We start from the raw sequence: 13732 nt of genomic DNA, 5'->3' as shown, positions 1-13732 counted from the left end.
AAAAGCGTGGGGTTATCACTCGTTACCACCGAACACGTGCTTCACATAAAATCTGTCTTGTCCTTTTTCATCCACCGCACCACGTCAAGGTTGGTCACTCGCATCTCGAACGAAATATGTGAAAATGAAAAAGAACAGCGTACTGTTGATGAACTTTACGTTTCGTGAGAAGCAATATTTTCAGCAGATTGATGTCTGTATCCAACGTGCTTCTTCTACGCTACATCCCGTTTTATGAATTCATTAATCGAAAACCAACAGATAAAACCCCTCGCAAAATTGAGCTTCTGCTGTCGATCCCATATGATTCATGCAAATTCATATCACCAATGGATAGAGAAAACTTCTCTCCATAAATAGGTGTTATGAGTTCGAATGAAAGAATTGGACATCCGCTCCGGATTGACGATTCTAAAAATGTTGTTCGATCTTTTTCCAATATTGATCGAAAGTTCTCCAAAATTCAAATTAGTTGTTTGTTAATCATAGTCAATCACTTTATGCCGTAAATGCACAACATCGGTAGATTCTAGATAAAGTCGGCAGAACTGGATAGAACAACTATAACTGTAATCAACAGCAACAACAACAGCGACGACGCCGCGCCACCACAACAATACGGGAAGACGCTACGCCGCGTCGTCACTTCGCGTCACATAATCGACGTCGGTCACCACCCTCGTGGTAGGTCCCGCTTATCGGTCGATTATTCGCACTTGAACACTCGCGTCGTACGGACGGACGACATTCTCTCGCTCATCGCGATCAGAATATTACAGCAGCAGCAGCAGTAGTAGTGTTGAAGGCAGCGTGCTGCTAGCCTGGAAAATTTTCCGTGCGTGGTGAGGAAAAATCGAATCACAGCTGGAATCAACTGGCTAGCTAGCGCGAATGGACATCGTGGAGTATCATTTTGTGATTGTGATTTGCCTTTGAGGACAGTGTGTGCGTGTGTTTGTTGGGATTTCTGAAAAGTGGCGGGATCTGTTTTCGGGGGTTTATTTCGAAGATCCGGATTGAGGCAAGTGAAGAATACTGTGCTGGAAGAACGAATAATACCGGGAGAGGCTTTGGAGTCGAGGAACGATCAGTGGGATCTAGAGCAGATTCAACCAATTCAGAAAGGTAAGAATACAAATTTTGATTAAGGAGTGTGGAATGTGAAGGTTTTTTGAAGTATTCAGTTGGTAATATAAAATGAAATATGAATGGCTGTCTGCCAATGTGGCTATACAAATACAAGGTCGGTAAAAAAATGAGGCTTCCACTTCGTGAATTTATCATTATCATCTCCCAGGAGAAGTTACGCAAATTTGTGTGAAATATCTCATGTCTAATGTGTACTCAATAAGGTTGGAGTATATTTGGGAAATTAGACCAAGCTGGCATTGTAAACAACAGTAACAAAAACATATAATCTATGTTTTGTTCAATTACTTGATTTAATTGAATATTTATGAAATTATAAGTTTATATTATTAGAATGGTAAAGGTATTACGATCATGTTGTTGGATTACCTATCACAAATGCGCAGAAGAAGTAGCAGAATGTAAGATAGAATGCACTACGCTGGGGTTTCACTCTTTGAAAAAACGAAAGGATAGAAAAGTAAAATTCGTTCTAGTAAAACAATCTATGTACAAATTTGCAATATCATCGCAAGGCAATAAACTCATTATCATTATGCAAAAACCTAAAACCCGAACTGCTGAGAGCATTAGCTATCCGGAAGCGATTTCTGGGAAGATTTCAAACATCTCTTACTATTTGGTCCGGAGAAGTATTAGTATCATTTAACCTTCCTAAGATAAAACGCTAGGCGAACCACGGGAGCGTAGAGCACGTCTACACGCTTAAATCACTCAGCACTAAAATTTGTGCATAATTTCTAGATCACTCAAAAAATATTCACCAATAATGTACTCACCACTCAGACTTCTTTGCACCGGATCCGTCCACCTTGTACGCTGCCCTCCAGGTCTTCTAGTACCGTCCGGATCTCTTGCGAACACTAGTTTTGCAGGTTTATTGTCTGTATGTATTCTCACAACATGCCCTTCCCATTTTATCCTTCGAGCTTTTGCAGGAAGATGGAAAGGTGCTAGTTTCGCCGTAGAGTGCAGCGAGCTCGTGGGTCATACTTCGTCAGCACCAGGGCCGGATCTAAGGGATGGCCAGGGCCTCGGGCCCCCAAATTTTAGGGGCCCCCACAAAAACCTTTTTTGCTTGCTAAACTTCAACTTTATTTTTCACTAGCTGTTCCGGCAAACGTCGTACTGCCTGCATACTGTGTTTTTTGACATGCAGCTCCATAGAGACGTCCTCCGCGAAGTCATCTGTATGAGAGCCCCCCGTTTCAAATACCGGAGAGGTCTCAGACTAAGCTAAGAACCTTCCCCGGCCCCAACAACAGCCACATACAAATTTTCACACCGATCGGTCCAGTAGTTCTGAATGCCTAAGGGCCAGCAGACAGACAGACAGAAATTCATTTCTATATACATATATAGAAGACTAGCTGTCCCCGGCAAACTTATGCCGATTTTCTTTTTGAACCTGGGTTGGAACTGGATTGGCGGAAAATATGTAAACAAACAAACATCAAACAAACTTTAGTACAAGCGAAACCGAAATCGGGTTGGGGTTGCAACTGTGATCTCATCCAGTTCCAACCCAGATTGGAACTGGATCAAAAAGAAAAACGGCATTAGTCTTGCCTACTGCGTTTTTTTTTTACGTTTCAAGTACCTAGCCAAGCCCAAGTTCCCGTTCAAAATGTATGAAAACCCGATTTGCAAAAATTCTCAAATTTTCCATGTTTTTTGCCTCATAAACCTTCCTTGGGTGAAAACTAACAGAACAAAACTTAGACGACCCAAACCGGACCATCCGTTCGTAAGTTATGCACGGTCCCACATATGCCACTGCATTTATATATATATATATATATCCAGCTTTTTACGCTTGATGAGGGGTGATTCATTTTTGACGGATCTTGCCGACAGCCCATGCAGCAACACAGTAGCCGGAAATTTCAGTTCATTGCTCCCGGATTGTCAAAAATTTTCACCATGAACTTTTTCAGCTAGTATAGAACGTTTGTTATGATTTAAAAAAATATTTTTTTTTAGGATTGTGATCGGTATTCGCCACCCTTCAACCGTGAAACCAGTTGACACCGAGGAACTGTACTTAACCTTCGTTACGCCCGCTCAATCCCATGAACTCACAGCCCTAAACTTTCCACCGAGGCATCACAAGAAGAGGGAAAACAATGAATTACGATTGTGGCTATAATTAGAAGATTCCTATGGTTCCTATGGTCCCATTTCTGCCCAATTACAACTGTATTTACGGATAATTCGTGTATGGTGTCAGTGTGGAATCCCGATGATGCCGCCTAGTGCCGTGCTGCCGCCCGTTCGTCCAAACTTCCGTTGGGCCCTCGTGGAGTGCAAAAGGGCTCTAGGATGTCTTTACGTGGCTTGCGTGGTACGATTTGTCCACCGGGCTATCATACGGACCCGGGACACCTTTGCTTCCCATCCCACCAGGTGCTCTTCCGAAACCTGAACGTTCCTTTAGTTTCCGTCCGACGCATTGGATACACTCTTCGTCACCGGGTTGTGGGTCGTGTGGGTGTGTCTCCGAACTCAACTCCGGAGTGTTGAATCTCGCCGTCCGCATAAAATTTCTCCAGGAATTCCCATCGGGGATTGATCTAAGAGTTTCCACCGGGGGATTCCGGTGGAAATTCCTGAAGTAATAATCATCGATGGGAATACCTGGAGCAATCGTTGGTTTGACTTTCTGATGAAATCATCGGTGGGAATTTCTGGAAAATTCCCCGCTAGAACTACCCGCAGGAATCACCGGTGAGAAAACAGAGGAATCCTGGGTTGAAATTCTCTCAGGAATCCCCAGTAGGAATTCCTGGAGTAATCTCCAAAGGGAACTCCTGGAAAAATAGTTCTCACTGTATTCTCACTGAATTCTACAGAAGTATCTTCCGAGAATCCTCTGGCGATTTCTCCCACTACCAATGGACCAAAAAAACCTCCAACAATTCATTTGGAGAATCTTCTTTACCGGAGTATTCGCCAGAAATTGCTTCTGGGGAATCCTCCAGCAATTTCTTTTTAGGCAGAATCTTCCGGGGAATCCTTTATCAGATCCATCCGAGAATCTGTTCCATCCGATCACTTCCGGGAAATCTTTACGAGGAATATTCAGGCAATATCTTCGATGTATCATGTTTGTTGTGACGGTAGCATTGGTAACCAGGGTAACATCAGGTGAAAATTTTTGACAAATCTGGAGCAGTGAACTGGAATTTCCGGCAACTGTGATGCTGCAAGGGCTGTCGGCAAGAATTGTCAAAAATGAATCACCCCTCACCACAGCGTAAAAAGCTGGATATATATATATATATATATATATATATATATATATATATATATATATATATATATATATATATATATATATATATATATATATATATATATATATATATATATATATATATATATATATATATATATATATATATATATATATATATATATATATATATATATATATATATATATATATATATATATATATATATATAAATGCAGTGGCATATGTGGGACCGCGCATAACTTACGAACGGATGGTCCGGTTTGGGTCGTCTAAGTTTTGTTCTGTTAGTTTTCACCCAAGGAAGGTTTATGAGGCAAAAAACATGGAAAATTTATTTATATATATATATATATATATATATATATATATATATATATATATATATATATATATATATATATATATATATATATATATATATATATATATATATATATATATATATATATATATATATATATATATATATATATATATATATATATATATATATATATAGAGAGATATATAGAGATTATGCTCAAGTACTGTTAAAAAACGAAGAAACATTTGTTTTTGCTCATCGCATTTGTACCTCCGAAGGGCCTCCGCATCCGCTCTGGCCCCGGGCCCCCATAATCCTTAATCCGGGCCTGGTCAGTACACATCATTCTCCTACACACCGCTAAAACTTATCCTTCCACTGATGACGCGCTTTCATACTTTACGGTTTACGTTGTTGTTTGCCGTTGATAAGGATCCGTGGAAGACGAAGTCCTCCATCACATGGAAATTGCCCCCGGCTATCGTAACGCTGCTGCCTAGACTTGCCCTGTCGTTCGCGGTTCCTCCGGCCAGCATGTACTTCGGTTTTGACGCGTTTACCATCAACCCGATCTTTGCTTCCTTACGTGCCAGGCGGGTGTAATGTTCTGCCATTGTTCCAAACAAATTGACCGGATTTCATGAAAACCATCCTCGGCTGTTGAACCTTAATGGTCGCATAACATCTTCTAGGGCGATATTGAACAGCAGACATGGCGTAAATACTCTTCTACTAGATTCTAACGAACTAGACATCGCCGCAGTCTGGTGAGCTTCTCAGATAAGTCGTTCTCGTCCATGATTTTCTATAGCTCAGTGCGATCGATACTGTTGAACGCCGCATTGATGTCGATGAATAGCTGGTGCGTTGAGTATTCGCGGCACTTTGGAGGATTTGCAGTATGGCAAAGATCTGGTTCATTGTCAAGCGGCCGTCGATGAAGCCGGCTTGATAACATCCCACGAATTCATCTTTTTTTAAGTGAAAGTGGTAAAGCATTGTGTAGACGGCATTCAGTATTATGATCGCTTGGAAGTTCTCATACTCCAACTTCTCACCTTTCTTGCGATAAGACAAACGACCCATTCCTTCCACTCCTCCGGTAGCTGTTCGGTCTCCCAGTTCGAAACTATTAGCCGATGCAGACAGGTGGCCAACTTTTCCCAACCCATCTCTACGAGTTCAGCTCCGATGCCATCCTTTCCAGCTGACTTATTGTTTTTCAGCTGCTGGATAGTATTCTTGACTTCCCTCAACGAGGGAGTCGGCTCGTTGGTGCTTCCTGCTGTACTGACGTAGTCATTTCTTCGCTGTCTTGATCCTCCATTTCTGCACTTCCCACACCATTGTGATGCACATCGAAATGCTGCTTCCAGTATTTTTCGACTCGCTGCACGAAGCTGTTGCGGGATGTCTTGAGATTGTGATAGAACTTTCGTGTTTCTTGATAACGGCACAGAAGTCCCTTTTCCACGCACTCCGCTTCTCTAGGTGGCGCTTTTTCTCCCCAGAGAGATGCATCCGCTGTTTCCGCTTTGTATCGTTCAACGTTTAGCCGGGTTCCATTTTGCAGCATTATCGCACGCGCTGCATTCTTTTCCTCCCAATTTACTCTACACTCCTCATCAAACCATATGTTCCGTCGACTCTAAAGGTGCCACATCGAGTACGCCCTCATCTGACCACTCTACCTCGAGATTCTGCGTGTATGCTGAGGCGACATCCGGTTTCTTCAGTCGCTCTAGGCTTTACCGTGGTGGTCGCCGGTACCGTACATTGTTGATGCCTGAATGTTTTTGACGTCGCAAATGTCGGAGACGTTCCGTGTGTCAATCAGAACGTGGACGATTTGCGATTCTATCTGCTGTGGCCAAGGCGTATGGCCTAGATTTTGGAGGTGACAAAGTCGATGAATCGTAGGCCATTTTCATTCGTCAGCTGGAGGGCGTTGAACGTTCCAATCGTTGATCATCATTAGTGCTTCTGGAGTGTTGGCAGTGCACGTTGATTAACCCCCTTCTTCCTTATCAGCCTACGGCCATAGTTCCCACCGTGGTTGACTTCACGATATTCCCTAGGGTTGCTCGCAGCCTGGCCGCTACCACGCGGAAGTAGGAATAGGAGTTGATGGGCAGTGGCTGATAGATTTCAAGAAGATCTGAATTACGCGAAACACCCAGCCTTTACCGTGTCCCTTCAGTTGATTTTAAAATTTTCCTTTTTTTAGCCCTCTTAAGATGCTAGGTTTTTCGCACCACGATGGCGTAGTGCACGTTCAGCGTGCCTGTCTGGATGATATAGACCCCAACATCTTACTATGGTTAACAGGAATGACATCTCTCTTAGGAGCAGTAAATGTTTACAACTGTTATTAATATACAATTTGCCGGAATTATGATTGACCGAAAATTACAAGCAAAATCCGGTATCGCCACAGCTGAATTAATCAAATCTCATTTAAATCGACATCGTTATCTACGCAGCTTGATGATTCCGTTGAACCCTCTTCGGCGTGGCCGTCTAGACGATCCATGTGGATTCTGAAAGCAGCGAATTATGCGACGGGTTTCCCTCTTATGCTAATTCGATTGAAGCTCGTGAGGAGATGTATGGCATCTGTCATCAAGTTGATTCGCTATTATAGGTCCAAGATAATGAATTCAAACACAATGGAAGTTGAAATATTGGATAGCTTTTTCTGATGTAATATTTTATTCTTGTGAACGTTGAGTCCTAGGCGGGCTGGGGTCAAATCTGAAAAGAAAATCATTCCTTTGATATGAAACTGAGAGCATGAGCATGAGTAGTGAGCCTTGTTGTGAGCAAAGATGACCGTATAATTCGTAGTTGCCACTCTATGATTGACTCAAACATAATCAACATACTAAAAGGAAAAATATGTCAAAGACTCCAAAGACTCCCCTCTCCCCTGAACGTCTTCGTTCGTTAGTTTATAAACGAGCCCCTAAAATCAATAATAGTACCGGCCACGTCCTTACGTCCTTACTAGAAAGAAAAGGAATATTAATGCGACATCCGTTGCTACAATATATCATTTATTCTTATGCATTTCCACAGTTGTCACGAGAATGATTAGTTGTTAACCTTCACATACCCGACCCCCGACAACTCATTTTCAAAATGCTGGCATTTCGTCAATTTTCATCCGATTTTTTTGAAGTTGCCCTCAATCGATCATAAATTGGTGAAAGTTTATTACACTCAAATGGCCATGTATTATCCCGAACCATTCCGGAGATATTCCGGATTGTACTGGGGTCAAAGGGTGGGGGAGGTGTCTGTTTTGCCAAATGGCTAAAAGTGATTATTTCGTGTGTTATTGTGTTTGAGAGGTCCCCGCGGAACCTGTTTCAGGTGCTCCGGAGCGGGCATATCAGTTGCTACATACTTCAGTCATTTTTTCCTGCCCTATTCTCTCGAAATCATTAAGTTTGATACGTCGCACGGCATGTTTTGGTTGCAATCCAGAAATGTCCCCTATGTCACCCCCGTGGAACCTATGCTAGATGTTCCGGGGTGGTCATACTAGTTGATACAGACTTCAGGGTATCATTTCTGACTCATTCATTCGAAATCATAAAGTTTGATATGTCACGGTGATCCGGATGGGCCAACTTAATGAAATCTGATCACCGCAGTTGTGTTTTATTTTTCGCAATGAAAACTTCGCTGAGAATCGATGGTTCAAACACAACAACACACGAAATAATCATGTTTAGCCATTTCGGCACCCTCCCTGACCCCAGTACAATCTGGAATATCTCCGGAATGGTTCCGGATATTACATGGCCACTTGGGTGTAATAAACTTACACCAATTTATGATCGATTGAGGATGACTTCAAAAAAATCGAATGAAAATTGTCGAAATGCCAGCATTTTTATAATGAGATGTTGAGGGTCGGGTATGTGAAGGTTAATGATAAGGGTTAAAATTGTATGGCATGGAATCACTTCGAAAGTGATACGATCTTTGTAACGTTGCTGATGTAAAGCGAGATTTGGATGAAAATGCTTGAATACATCGACATCTCTAGTGACGAACCATTCAAATGCCTTCATAAATGAAAAATAAGCATAAGCATAAGCATTAAGCAAGTCACACAAATTCGTAGGTGGTACAGCCCTAGACCGCTGGCTGCCTTCTTCCCGTTTGTTACCGAAGCACAGAGATTTGGAACTAATCACTAACTCTAAGACAAGATTGGCGCGATTCTTCAGCGGTCGAGAGCTGTCCTGGCCACGTCCTTGCAAAAGCTGACGGATGGGATGCATAGATTACATTCTCGCAGGTCTAGGTATCACGGAAATTTGGATGTTGTTAATGGAAGGGTAAATTCCAAAGGATACGTTTGGTCAACGTTTGGGTAACACAGTTTTAAAACGGTATTCAGGAACAAACTCACCAAATTAATTCTAGAACCGATCATCTCGACGATTTATCTCACGAAATAATCATATCACAGTGCCACAAGTCATTAAATTTATCACAGAATTGAACACAAAACAACGTGACGGACACTTCAAAACATAACTGGCATAACCACACTCCCACCTGCGAGTTCGATTTTACCCGGCACAGGAAGTTTCCAATATAAAAACTGTTTTCTCCCCGTCGAAGTAAAACAAAAAGTACATCACTGATCTTTTCCAGTTCCATACGCAGAAACTCTGGTAGATTCGGCTGAACCAAATTGCGTAGACGAAGAAAAACGTTACAGCGTCTCCCAATCAGAAAAAGTGGGAACTTTTACTTTAAGGCGAAACTGGAAGCATTTCCTCACTTTTTGGTTTTTGATTTTTTATAAAATAATGAAGCAATATCTTCAAAATCGGTTTTCGTGCACATGTAGAGTATGGATCAAGGTATGTTCTGAATTTTTTTTGTAGTGGAAAATGTTTTTCGTTTTTGCAGAAACCATTTTTGAACAAAATTTCACATAAAAATGGTTTCTGCAAAAATGGAAAACATTTTCCACCTCAAAAAAATTCAGGAGATACCTTGATCCATACTCTACATGTGGACGAAAACCGATTTTGAAAATATTGCTTCGTTATTTAATAAAAAATCAAAAACCGAAAAAATGAGAAAATGCTTCCAGTTTCGCCTTAAGCAGCTCGTTCTCAGCCGCCTGTGAACCGATTTGCAATTTTCTTTCAGTGATCTTGGACCCATTTTTCTACTTTTATTTTATACAAAATTCTTGTTTATAGAGATTCTCATTTTTTCTTCAGAATAGTGGGAGTGATTTTTTATTGCTTAATCACTTAACCTAATTTACAGTTTCGTACCTTTTAATTCCGCCCTAATTGTTTATCCTTTGACAGATACGCGTATTTCGACTACCACTTGTAATCTTCCTTGGGCTGCAAAACGGTGAGTCGATAAGGAGAGCGTGCAACATAGCTCTGGTCCTCACAAGTTCCTACCTCATGCTTCCACGGGTCAAGCGATGACAAAGACCGCCAGCTAAGAGTTGTGTGCTTAGCTGGTAGTGCAGCCTGGGCACTGTTGTCCTTCTGACTTCAGCTAGATTGAGGAGGTACGATCCGAGTGTCTGTTCACCAAGGAGGTGCGGCTCATACAGCGTCTGTTCTGGCATCCAGCGGCTGAGTAAGAAACGCTGCACCACGCCCAGCTAGATCCAAGGTGGTAGCCCCATCAGCGTGGTAGTCCTAGTGTTGGTTGGGACGTTAAACAGAACTGGCACGATGGCCCTCCGGCGAGACATCAGTGTTGGCGTAGGCCCAATAAGCCACCCGTAAAAATCCCCATTGCGAACAACATAGGAGAAAATACGACTCGATACAATCGGCAAAGACCCACGCGACGAAATAAGGACAACGATTGGAACATGAAATTGCAAGTCACTAGGTTTCGCAGGATGTGACAGGATAATTTACGACGAACTGCATCCCCGCAACTTCGACATTGTGGCGTTGCAGGAACTTTGTTGGACTAGACAGAAAGTGTGGAAAAGCGGGCATCGAGCGGCTACATTCTACCAAAGCTGTGGCACCACCAATGAACTGGGAACAGGATTTATAGTGTTTGGCAAGATGCGACAACGTGTGATCGGGTGGCTGCCGATCAACGCAAGGATGTGCATGTTGAGAGTTAAGGGCCGTTTCTCAACTACAGCATCATTAGCGTCCACTGCCCACACGAAGGGAGACCTGATGACGAGAAAAAAGCGTTCTACGCGCAGTTAGAGCAAACATACGATGGTTGCTCGCCGCGTGACGTGAAAATCGTTGTCGGCGACATGAACGCGCAGGTAGGAAGGGAGGAAATGTATAGACCGGTAATCGGGTGAAACAGCCTGCGCGCCGTATCGAATGATAACGGCCAGCGATGCGTAAACTTTGCAGCCTCCCGTGGTATGGTAGTCCGAAGCACCTTTTCCCCCGCAAAGATATCCACAAAGCCACCTGGAGATCACCCGACCAACAAACAGAAAATCAAATCGACCACGTTCTAATCGACGGTAAATTCTTCTAGGATATAATCAATGTCCGCACATACCACTGTGCGAATATAGATTCGGATTACTATTTAGTCGCTGTATACATGCGCTCAAAACTTTCGACAGTTATCACCACGCGTCGAAGTCGAACGCCGCGACTCAACATCGAGCAGCTGCGTAACGTAGAAGTGGCTCAAGACTACGCGCAGCAGTTAGCAGTGGCCCTACCAACGGAAGAGCATCTTGGCGCAGCTACAAGGTAGTACCTCGGCTACAGCACTAGGCTTCGCGACTCCTAATCACAGAAACGACTGGTACGACGGCGAATGTGAACAGTTAAAAGTCGAGAAGAATGCAGCATGGGCGAGAATGCTGCAACAACGTACGAGAGCGAATGAGGCACGTTACAAACAGGCGCGGAGCAGGCAGAACTCAGTCTTCCGGATGAAGAAGCGCCAGCAGGAAGAACGAGATCGCGAAGCGATGGAAGAGCTGTACCGCGCTATGGACACACAAAAGTTCTACGAGAAACTGAACCGCTCGCGCAGAGGCTTTGTGCTACATCACGGGATATTCTCACGAGCGAGCGTGAGGTGGTCGAGAGGTGGCGGCAGCATTACGATAAGCACCTCAATGGCGACGTTGCAAGTACCGAAGGTGGCGTGGTAACAGATCTAGGAGTATGTGCACAGGACGAAAGACTTCCGGCCCCTGACCTCCAAAAGATTGAGGAGGAGGTTGGCCGGTTGAAAAACAACAAAGCCGCTGGAGCAGATCAACTACCAAGTGAGCTTCTAAAATACGGTGGTGAGAGCACTACACTGGGTCATTACCAAGATTTGGGAGGAGGAAGTATTACCGGAGGAATGGATGGAAGGTATCGTGTGTCCCATCTACAAAAAGGGCGTCAAGTTGGATTGCAGGAACTACCGCGCGACCACACTACTGAGCGCTGCCTACAAGATACTCTCTCAAATTTTATGCCGCCGTCTATCACCGATTGCAAGAGAGTTCGTGGGGCAATATCAGGCTGGATTTATGGGTGAACGCGCTACAACGGATCAGATGTTCGCCATCCGCCAGGTGTTGCAGAAATGCCGCGAATACAACGTGCCCACACATCACTTGTTCATCGATTTCAAATCGGCGTATGATACAATCGATCGAGAACAGCTATGGCAGATTATGCACGAATACGGATTCCCGGATAAACTAACACGGTTGATCAAGGCGATGATGGATCGAGTGATGTGCATAGTTCGAGTATCAGGGACACTCTCGAGTCCCTTCGAATCTCGCAGAGAGTTACGGCAAGGTGATGGTCTTTCGTGCTTGCTGTTCAACATTGCTTTGGAGGGTGTAACAAGAAGAGCGGGGATAAACACGAGTGGGACGATTTTCACGAAGTCCGTTCAGCTGCTTGGTTTCGCCGATGATATCGATATTATTGCTCGTAAATTTGAGACGATGGCGGAAACGTACATCCGACTAAAAAGTGAAGCCAGGCGAATCGGATTAGTCATTAATGTGTCGAAGACAAAGTACATGATGGCAAAGGGCTTCAGGGAGGAATCACCGCCCCCGCCACCCCGAATTGATATCGACGGTGATGAAATCTAGGCGGTTGAAGAATTCGTGTACTTGGGCTCACTGATGACCGCCGAAAACGACACCAGCAGAGAAATACAGAGGCGCATTGTGGCAGGAAATCGTTCTTACTTTGGACTCCGCAGAAATCAACGATCGAATAAAGTTCGCCGTAACACGAAGTTAACCACTACAAAACGCTGATTAGACCGTTTGTCCTCTATGGGCACGAAACATGGACCCTACGTGCAGAGGACCAACGCGCCCTTCGAGTTTTCGAACGGAAGGTGTTTTGCTTACCATCTACGGCGGAGTGCAGATGGAAGACGGGACTTGGAGAAGGCGAATGAATCACGAGCTGCATCAGCTGCTGGAAGAACCAACCATCGTCCATACCGCGAAAATCGGGAGGCTACGGTGCGCGGGTCACGTCATCAGGATGTCGGATAGCAACCCGAATAAAATGGTTCTCGATAGTCATCCTACCGGTACAAGAAGACGTGGAGCGCAGCGAGCTAGGTGGGTCGACCAAGTGGAGGACGATCTGCGGACCCTACGCAGCGTGGGGAACTGTAGACAAACAGCCATGGACCGAGTGGAATGGAGGCGGCTACTATGTACAGCAGAGGCCACCCCGGCCTTAGCCTGATCGGTAAGGTAAGTAAGGGACTTTTAAGAGAGCTTCAGAGGGGTTTCAGATTGTTTCAAGGAGGTTCAAGGCGTTGCAAGGGGTTAAACCCTTTGTAACCTGAGGGGTCATATATGACCGCAGCGATAAAACCAAGTATTACAAACGTGTTCGAGGACAGTGAAGTTGTGACAGCTGCGGCGCAACGATCCGGCTTCAAAAGGTCAAGGGGCTTAGGGAGATTTTTCCAAATCGTTTCAGTAGGTTTCAGGGATTTCAGGAGGCATCAGGAATTTCTGGGGGTTTAAGAAAAGTTTA

At 43.9% G+C, this 13732-nt stretch overlaps 1 protein-coding gene across 1 annotated transcript in view; it reads left to right on the top strand.

Moving 5' to 3' along the window:
- The first annotated feature begins 704 nt into the window (after positions 1-704).
- LOC109412429 (acyl-CoA Delta-9 desaturase-like) overlaps positions 705-13732 on the top strand; it is a 55921-nt gene continuing 42893 nt past the window's right edge. Inside the window, exon 1 of the mRNA XM_062846196.1 lies at positions 705-1125. The gene's annotated coding sequence lies outside the window, so the exon portion shown is untranslated. The remainder of the gene's footprint in view (positions 1126-13732) is intronic.

Source organism: Aedes albopictus, chromosome 1, assembly GCF_035046485.1.
Source record: "Aedes albopictus strain Foshan chromosome 1, AalbF5, whole genome shotgun sequence".
Classification (NCBI taxonomy): Eukaryota; Metazoa; Arthropoda; class Insecta; order Diptera; family Culicidae; genus Aedes; species Aedes albopictus.
The sequence above is the reverse complement of the archived record's forward strand: the minus strand, read 5'-3'. Positions and strand labels throughout refer to the sequence as shown.